Source organism: Dasypus novemcinctus, chromosome X, assembly GCF_030445035.2.
Source record: "Dasypus novemcinctus isolate mDasNov1 chromosome X, mDasNov1.1.hap2, whole genome shotgun sequence".
Lineage (NCBI taxonomy): Eukaryota > Metazoa > Chordata > Mammalia > Cingulata > Dasypodidae > Dasypus > Dasypus novemcinctus.
Window position 1 is genome coordinate 50759243 of NC_080704.1, and position 10110 is coordinate 50769352.

Genomic DNA, 10110 nt, shown 5'->3' on the forward strand with positions numbered 1-10110 from the left:
GCTTGCCCTCTTGCCCTGAGATGTCTTCAGTCCAGACCTCACCTTCCATGGTTCTGCCTTTGAAGTCATTTTTCGTTCAATATGCCCCTTCCCTGTCTCTTTTAGTTCAGTCTGGCAGTGGTTCCCTTCATACAGACCTTGCAAAAACTGTGTTGGTTTCACATGTAGTACACAAGGGTCCCAACCCTGGGAGTAGGACTTTCCACATATCCTTTCTGATTAATTGTATTGCCAACCCTGACATGCACTGAAATGGCTGGTTCCCTGTTCTCTTAAATCCTCATGTGGAGCACTATATTCTGGGGACTCATTTTCCAGAAGCTCAGAATTTTCCAAACCATCAATTTCTGGTTTCTTTGTACTCAGGAGTTTTGTTCTCACTATATGCCTTTCCTCTATCATTTTTTTAATTTTTTTATTTTTATTTTTTATTATTTTTTTAAAAGATATGTAGATCACACAAAATATTACCTTAAAAAATATAAGAGTTTCCCATATACCCCCACTCCCTATTTTATTACAAGCTATGAGGAGAAGCCAGGCCACACTTTCCACATTTAGTTTGGAAATCTCTTCAGCTAAATAACGAAGCTTGTAACTTTCAAATTCTGCCTTCCAACATCAGGACTCAATTTTGACAAATTGTCTGCTGCTTTAAAACAAGGATCATCTTTCTTCCAATTTGCAATGGCACATTCATTACTTCTAAGTTTTCATCAGAAGTAACTTTAAAGTCCATATTTCCACCAACAGTCTCTTCAAAACAATCTATGCCTTTTCCATCAAGCATCTCACAATTCTTCCTGCCTCTAATCATTAGCTAATTAAAAACCCTTTTTAATATTTTTGGTATTTGCTGTAGCAGCTTCCCACTTTCCTGGTACCAAAATGTGTTCTACTCCTCTAGGCTGCTGTAGCAGTTTGACATTATTGATGAATTCCAAAAAGAAATATTGGATAATGTTTATAAATGGATCTTTTCCTCTGGAAATATTAGATTATATTGGATTCAGAGGTTTGCTTGATTAAGTAATCATGTAAACCTCTTGTACCAGTAGGGCATTGAGTCCCCACCCTTCGGTGGGCGGGGAACTCACAGATAAAAGGCATCGCAGCAAAGGACAGAGTTGGGGGTTTTTGATGTTGGAGTTTTGATGTTGGAGTTTGATGCTAAAGCCTTAAACTGGAGCCCCAGGAAGAGAGGAACCCTGAACCCAGACAGAAGCAAGACCCTGGAAAGGAGGAGCCCAGGAAGCCTGAACCCTCTCAGACGTCGGCAGCCATTGTGCTCCAACACTTGAAAATAGACTTTGGTGAGGGAAGTGACTTATGCTTTATGGCCTGGTATCTGCAAATAAATACCCTTTATAAAAACCAACCAATTTCTGGTATTTTGCCTCAGTACCCCTTTGGCTGACTAATATAGCTGCCAAAAACAATATATCAGAAATAGGTGTGGGCTTTGACAATGGGAATTTATTAGCTTATAAGCATACAGTTCTGAGGCTAAGAAAAATGTTCAAATCAAGGCATCATCAAGATGATATCTTCTTCCTGAAGACACGCTGCCAGCAATCCTGGACTCCTTTGTCACATGACAAGGCACATGACAGTATCTGCTGGTCCCTTCCTTCTCTCTCAGGTTTCATTACTTCTAGCTTCTTGCTTCTGTGGCTTTCTCTTTTTCTCTCTCTGAATTCCATTCTCTTATAAAGGACTCCAGTAAGAAGGTTAAGATCTATTTTGGTTTGCCAAAGGGCTGCCTATGCAAAGTACCACAAATGTGCTGGCTTTTATAAAGGGTATTTATTTGGGGTAAAAGCTTACAGTGCCAAGGCCATGAAAAGACCAACTCAAGGCATCATAAGAGGTGCTTTCTCACTAAAGTAAGCTGCCACGTGTTGAAGCAGGATGGTGAGCAATCTCTGCCTAGTCTCTGCCTTCCCCTCCATGCTGTACCATCTCCCAGAACTTAGCTGAGGGCAACCAGGCACAGGATTTGTCTTTCACCAGGTCTCTTCTGTCAGGCTGGGCAGCTCTGCTTTCTTCCCTATTTCAGCTGCAAGCTATCAGGCAAGTGGCTCATCTCTCCCCAAGACCTCAGCTGTTTGAACCTATCCTTTCTGTCAAATGGCAGGATCAAAAATGGCAGAGCTCTCTTTTCCTGTGTGTCTCTGTTTCTTATTAAACCCAGCATGAAGGTGGAGACTCAACCTGAGTCATGTCTCAGCCCAATTGAAAAGGTTGCTCATGCCCACAGGAGTGGACCAACCCACAAACATAATCTTTCTCTTCTTGGGATTCATAAAAAAATTTCAAACTGCCACAAGACCCATACTGGACCATGCTATAACTGAAGTAACCTAATCAAAATGGCCTTAACTGACTTAAACTAATCAACAGACCCTACTTACAATAGGTGTACACCAACAGGAGTGGATTAGCTTTAAGAATAAGATTTTTCTGGGGTATGACATTGCTTCAAACCATCAGTGAGTATGAACAGTTCTGATATTAGAGTCAGATAAAGGGCATCAGTGGAACAGCCTATCAGTCACCTGTGTGGGCTGCCACTGCTTTGGTGACAACAATGATCATCAGGTACTGTGGGAACCAAGGGCAATGCCTTGGCATTTAATCTGTGGTATTCTATTGTCAGCCTCCAGGCCTCTGAAACCTCTTTTACTAACCAGATTGGACAGTTAAAGTGCAATAGGGTTCTGGGTTGAATTCCTGGTGCCAACAAGTCTTGTCAGGTGCGGACAGAACTGGAGACACCCCAGCCCTGTGCTATGCCTCTTTGATGTGGATGGGACTCTGACAGACCTGCAGCAAAAAATTATCAGAGAAATGGATGGCCTGCTACAAAAATTGAGGCAGATCAAAATTGGTATGGTTGGTGGGTCAGGCTTTGAAAAAATGCAGGAACAACTGGGAAATGATGTGGTTGAAAATTATGGTTATATGTTTCCAGAAAATGGCTTGGTAGTATATGAAGATGTAAACAGAATATTCATGGTCACCTGGGTGAGGCCCTCATCCAAGACTTAATCAACTACTGTCTGAGCTACATTGTGAAAGTTAAACTCCCAAAGAAGAGGGGGCACTTTCATTGAATTCCAAAATAGGATGTTAAATGTTTACCCTATAGGAAGAAGCTGCAACCAAGAAGAAAGTACATTGATCTATGAACTCAATGAAAAAGAAATCATAAGACAAAAATTTGTAGCTGATCTGAGGGAAGAGTTTGCAGGGAAAGACCTCACATTTTCCATCTGAGGCCAGATAACCTTTGATGTCTTTTCTGATGTCTGGGACATGTGGAAGAGGATGGTTATAAGACCATTTTTTTCTTTGGAGACAAAACCATGCCAGGGGGCAAGGACCATGAGATTTTAACAGTCCCAAGAATTGTGGGCTACACCATGATCATGCCCAAGGATACCTGCCAGATCTGCAAGGAGTCCACAAGACTTCCTAACAGTCTTTCCTGGGTGGGGGACCCCAGGCTAGCAAGCCTAAAAGTGACACTGGGAGCATGCCAGAGCCTCCTCCCTCAAGGGTTCCCCTGCCCAGCCCCTGCAGGGCTCTCCACACTGTTCACACTGTCCCCAAGAGCCTGGAGTGCCGCTACTCGGGAAGGGGGTCCCAGAAGAATGCTGTGTGGAGACTGGCTCAAAGGAATATCTCCAACTAAAGATGTTCACCCTTAGCACCCCCAGCCTGAGAACCCTCCCCAATAGGTGCGATCACTGCACACATATGCTTGGGAAACTTCCCCATGATTCTAGAATCATAATTAAGGAACAGATGTGCTTGAGTCCTCCCTCTTTGTAGGTCTTGTGACAAATGTCAGCAGGATTAATATTCAACTTCCTGCTGAAAAGGGGGTTTGGTGATGAGAAAGGAAGGACTGGACATCCTGGGGCAAGGATCTCTCGGGAATGTTGGCATGATGGAGGTGTTTGTGGGCAAATGGCCAGCCAGAAGGCACCGACCTAGAGGGGTTTACCCCCAGCTGGCCCTTGGCAGTCACTGACTGCATTCACTTGGTGTTGTCCAGCTCAGCTAGTTCTCTGTGACCAGCCAGATGACAGGAACTATGAATCAATAACTTCTGGTGGGCAATTGGCACCAGCCAGAAGTCTGGAGAAACTAATTTGGGATTTCCTACTTCATCAAGAGAGTTCTCTCCTTATTGGACCCAGCTGGGCCTCACAGCAACATTGTTTACCCTTAGTTTTTGCAGGGATCAGGAAAGAGCCTGGGTCGGGAACAGGCTGCTTATTCACAGATCCTTTTCTAAGGGGTGTGGGTATGCCCAGGCTTGGGCCTGTGCCTCCTCCCCTGCCATGGCCAGGGAGTTCTCTGTGACCTGGGTGAAGGTACAAGGCCCTTGCCCCATGCCCGGCATAAGAGCTTCAGAGGAAATGGTTCCTGTGTCACTTCCCAATTTGAAAATATCATGACCCTTATGCCTCTGCAGGCTCTGGTGAAAGGAGCCTGAGCAGCACTGTGCCTCCCAGCCCTCCTCAGATGAGCATGCATCTCTCCAAGCCACCCACCAGGCTGGCCTTAGCCCAGGCCAGGTCAAGCAAAAGCAGGACATGTCGACTATGAACTCTGTCCCCTTCGCACCTCCCCCGCCCCCTGACACAGAATGGTCATGGCTTAGAGGGTTTTGCTTTTCAAATGATACTATAATGACCTTTCAAAAGGAAGAGTAGGAAATCAAAGTGATTTTACTATTTACAGCAAAGAAAAACAAAACTGCAATAGAGTGCTTCTCACACACCTGCCGCTTTTGAGACTGTGAACCAACAAAGTAATATCCTTTTCCCTGCCTTGAAGTTGATATTGCCCTTGTTGAACATCTAGATTAGGCTCTGGCAACTCAGACAGCAGACAGTAGACACACCCCGTGGTTATGGCTCAAATCTCTCATAAAGAGGGGTCATACCCCCTCGGGCCACAGTGTTGTTCTGTGCCATAGGCAACAAAATGTCAATCCTATAATGCACTCAGTGGCGGGAAACGACATTTTCTGGTACATGAAACGGCCCGAAGAGTCCCACCCACAAGCTCGTGTACACTTGCCTGCCATGGGCCACCTCATCAGTTCCAAAGCACCCCAAAGCTGCCAATTTGCCCTTTCCACCATGGGTCCCTGGAATTAATGTCACTTGGGCACCTCACAAAGGTCTGAATTCTCCCCTTTTCCCCTTCCACCCAAATGGAAACATAGGACAGCTGATCCCTAGTGGGGACTCAGAGACCCTGTTCCTACCCTTAATTGTTCTTCTTAAAGGGAGTAAGACAGGGATACAGGTGAGGGGGATCGTTCTCCCTATCTAATACATCAGGCTCCTAATTGGAATTGTCTTCCTCACTGCCCTGCTCAAGCACATGGAGCCTTTGTCAACTGTTGCTTCTCCCCTTCCCCCACTGTGTTCAGGGCCTGGGAGGGTGAGGATGCAGGATTCTAAATTTTTCTGAGCCCTCTTCTGCCTATTCCTTTACAGTGTGTACCAGGGACTTAATCTCTAATTTAGAGGGACCCCCTTCTGCTCAAAAGTGTTGACAAGTTTCTATTTAGTAATCCCAACAATTTCTGTTTTATCTATCCCTTGTTTATCCTTTGTTTAGTAAACAAAGCCAGTTTGCCCAGCAGGTGGCCCCCACCCCCTCCTTTGTCTTCCCTGGCCACTCTTTGCATTCCCTTTATGGTATTTTTGATGGGGTGGCTTCCTGTTGCTCTGCTCTTGGCCCTCTGGGAAGATGCCACCCCAGAGCTGGACTTAACAGGGGAGCTTTTCTACTATTTCTCCCACTGTCATCACAAAGGACAATGAAAGGGACAAGGGTGTCTTCCATTGGGGAGACCCCTGTTTCCTGAATGCTTCCAGTGCTGTCCAAAACAGGACTTGCTCTTCCACATCCTGTCCCAGGGCAGGGTCCTAAAACAAGTGTCTATCACCTTTACCTTCAGAGCAGTTATAGCCTAATGAACAGATTCCTATGGGGTTTTACTTTTTGGGGCTGTCTTCTGCAGTTGGGAAAGCCACCCATACTCCTAAAAGTGGCATCGACTTGCCTATATCTCTATCCTGTTGGTTGTCCTGCTTGATACAGGACGAAAATGCATTGTAGCAGAAGGACAGTAGTTGACTTTCGCAGACTGCGCCACTTCACCCTAGATAGCGGAGTCTGCAATATCCCCCATTGAACAGACACACCGACCAAGACACGCCACCCTCTCCTGGCTTCTATCCATATCTATCTTTTAACTTTTGTATTTCATACTTAAAACAAGACATTCATTCAACAGTTTGATTTTCAGCAATACCATCAGTAGTTCTGCAGTGAATGAAAACAGGCCTAACCTGGAGCCTGCAAACAGCTTTTACTGAGTGGATCTCCCTGCATGGGGATCCCAGATTCTCCTCGGGAGTCATTTGCAACCCTTGAGACACCATGAGAGTTGGCAAGTGGCAGGGGAGTGCACAGGTGCCAGGAGCCAGGGTATAGTTTCCCTACTCTTCCTGGAACCAACCTTCCTCATCCACCGTGCCAATTCATCTCTGTTAACAGGGAGACTGCTTACATCCCACCAGTCCCTGTAAAAAGAAATAAAATAAGGATTTAAAATGGATTCAGGAGGTCATTCCTGAGGTTACTTTTATGCAAATCTCAGTCAGATATCAAAAATTTTTGAAGTATGCAAAACCTCAAACATTAATGTTCCTCGAAACCAAAAGGCTATCTGGACAAACTACAAAATAAAGAACTCAGTAAATTAACCAGAAGGAACAATTAGAGTACCCCAAACATCCATGAACCACAAACAACTTGCCTAATCTTCTTTTTCTGTAAAACCCCTTGCCTGGAAGTAGCAAGATAGGACATGATTTGGGTTGCTACTTGAATCTGTGCTCCCCCAATTGCAATTCTAAGACACCAAATAAACACTTTTGTTGCCTTGAGCCTAGTTTTTATTTCTCCCATCCAAGTCCTAACCAGGCCAGACCCTGCTTAGCTTCCGTAGTTTTTCTTTCTTTGTTGGCATTACATGGTGTCAGAAGCAGGATCTGAAGTGACCACCAACATGACTCTGGAGCTGCCATTAGATCTGAGCACAATACTAGCAAGAGCCCCTTCAGTTCTTTTGTCTGCCTTATGGATCTGGGTTCCTGTCGGTGAATCGTCTTGGCTCCAAACCTGCGTTTTAGTTGAGGTTTTGGCCTTTCTTTGGGTGTTCTTCTGGTAAAGGACATTTGAACTTTGGTTCTTTTGGTTTGAGCTGGTGGCAGCAGCCCTTTTGTGTATTTGAGCTGTTTTCCTTCTAGTTTGGACTTACGGGAGCAGTCCTTTCATGTTTGTCCTTTTTGGTATACAAGGAAAATGTCCTTGTCTGGTGAGTACTTGAATAGGAGTTTAAAAAGTCCCACTTTGGTACTGAGCTGTTTTTCAGTGGAGGGCTGTCTCCCTAACAATCAAATTGACCTATGTTCTGACTGTGAGCAAGCAAATAATTATTTTGGCAGGCACAGGATGGGCACTTAAACACTATTAGAGTGTCCACCACTGTTTGATGAAAAGCCTTGGTTTCCAAAGACCAAGGTTCCCATGAAAGGATAATGTGGTCACAAATGGACTAGACTGACATAAGATTGCCCATTGTTGTCAAGACAATTTCCATGCAACTAGGGCTAAGTGTCAGATAATTAGAGCATAGGCTATTGGCTAGGTAAAACAAGTATCCTGCGGAAGGGATACTATATAACATCATGCTTGCCTCAAACCTAGACTGTTCCTCTCAGGCTTGGCTTTAGAATCAGTCACAATAGAACTAACTAAAAGAACAGGTTCTAATTCCTAAGAATTCTAATGGTGCACCCCATTTAGCATGCCAGCTGGTTTCTTGTACAAAAATTATGGTTCCACCTCATGTAAAATCTTATCCTGCTGGACCTGACACACTAAAGAAAATCTTGAATTGTAATGACCACAATGGGAACCTTTCGATATGCCTAAATTGGTATATTTGTGCACTCAACTAGAAAATAGATGTTCTAAAACTTAGCAAGCGAATGGGATACTTATTTTAATTGGTTTTGGAAGCTTCTAAACATAGAACTAATTCTAAAATTGCCTCTCTTCAAGAAAAAAATACTAAATTAACAGAGATTAATAGACTTATCTAAGTATGTTATCAAGCTTGAAAAATTATCCAGAATTCCTGACTCTACTCTCCCAACCCTCCTTTAAACCCCTCTGTCCTCTCTATATCCTAGCTTAGCCAAACTCCCCTCCTATAATGATAAGATTTCTCAAAACCTTCAGAAAATCCAGCGGATTTTGCAAAAGAATTCAGTCTTGTCATTCAGAATTTTAATCCTGGATACCCAAACCTTTACCAATTAATTAACATGACCACTAGTGAAGGTCATGCCAAAATCTGGATAGACAAAGCTAATTGGAAAGATCCTTTAAATGACTTTTCAAACTGAAGAACTCTTGACAACCTGAAGCATTTACACTAGCTAGGGAATTTTGAAAGGTCATACCTGGAGTTTTCCCCCAAATTATTGATTGGAGAAAAATCTAACAATGTATCCAGAAACCAGATGAGCCCATATATGAATATTATAACAGGTTCAAAAAAGTCTTTAAACAAGTCTCAGGTCTTGATCATATTAACTATTAAACCTCTTCCCTATTTAATTCTACTTTTGTTCATGGCCTTTCAGAAGAACTAAGCATCACTCTTAAATGTAAACAACTAAACTGGATCGCAACAGAACCTAATGATTTAAAAAATCTCACAGATCAATTAGATCACACCTTTAAAAGGTTGGAAAAATAAAAGAAATCCTCCCAAGCTAAAACAACACAAATACCGTTAGCACAAACCATGAGTTTCCAGTTCTAGCATCTAAATAAGCCCCAATGAACCCTTTCAGGTACTTGAGTTCAGCACGCCAGTACTTATAATTACTCTAAAGTTTAGCATATAAACAACCTGGACATTGGAAAAAAGACTGCCCCAAACTACCTGAAAACAATCAAACACTCTCTTTGCTCTCTAAGAAAGCAAAGTGCTTTCAGTGTGACTGCTAGGGATGCTCTGGGAATATGGCAGAGGTTTTTCCAACTGTCCATGTCACATCTTCAGGCACAATAGCTCTAATAAATGGAAATGAGTACAAACGGTCTCTATTAGAAACAAGCAAGGGAGAAGCAGATGTGGCTCAAGTGATTGGGCTTCTGCCTACCACATGGGAGGTCCTAGATTCAGTTACCAGTGCCTTCTGGAGAAGGCTGACACAACAAGATGATGCAACAAAAGACACAAAGAGGAAAGATAAAGAGAGACACAGCAAACCAGGGAGCTGAGATGGTTCAGGTGATTGAGCACCTCTCTTCCACATGGGAGGTCCCAGGTTCAGTTCCTGGTGCCTCCTAAAGAGAAGACAAGCAGACACAGTGAGCACACAGCAAGCGGACACAGAGCAGACAGTGACTGCAAAAAATGGGGGAGGGGGTAGGAATAAATAAATTAAATAAGTCTTAAAAAAATAGATACAAGCAAGTATCACCTTCTTTATTTTAAATACTACCACTCTCATTAACCCTCCTCCCTGGAGCACAAAATAATTCAAATGGTGGGAGTCTCCAGCAAACCCATGACTCTCTTTAAATCTCCCCCAATTCCCTTTCAATTAGGACCTGTATGAGGTACTCGTAAAATTTTATTAGTCCCCTCTATCCCAATTCACCTCCACAAAAGAGATTTCCCTTGATTATTCCAAGCACACATATCTTACTTCCAGAAGGGGGAAATTAATTTGGAACTCTTAGAACCAGATTCAACAGACCAGGATAAGGAATTAAATCCCATATATATTCCTGTCTTTTCTGTCAAAGAAATAAAGTTTAAATATCACCTTCTTTTAGATACTATTCCAACTTATTTATGGTCCATATAACCTACTGATACAGGTCATATTCTTTCTGTTTGTTTAATCTGCTAGGCTGCTGAAAGCAATATACCAGAAATGGGTTGGCTTCACATTGGGGATTTATTAGCTTCTAAGCTTACAGTTCCAA

At 43.2% G+C, this 10110-nt stretch overlaps 1 pseudogene; it reads left to right on the top strand.

Moving 5' to 3' along the window:
- Nucleotides 1-2590: 2590 nt before the first annotated feature.
- On the top strand, nucleotides 2591-3713 carry LOC101414940 (phosphomannomutase 2-like; annotated as a pseudogene).
- Nucleotides 3714-10110: the final 6397 nt, after the last annotated feature.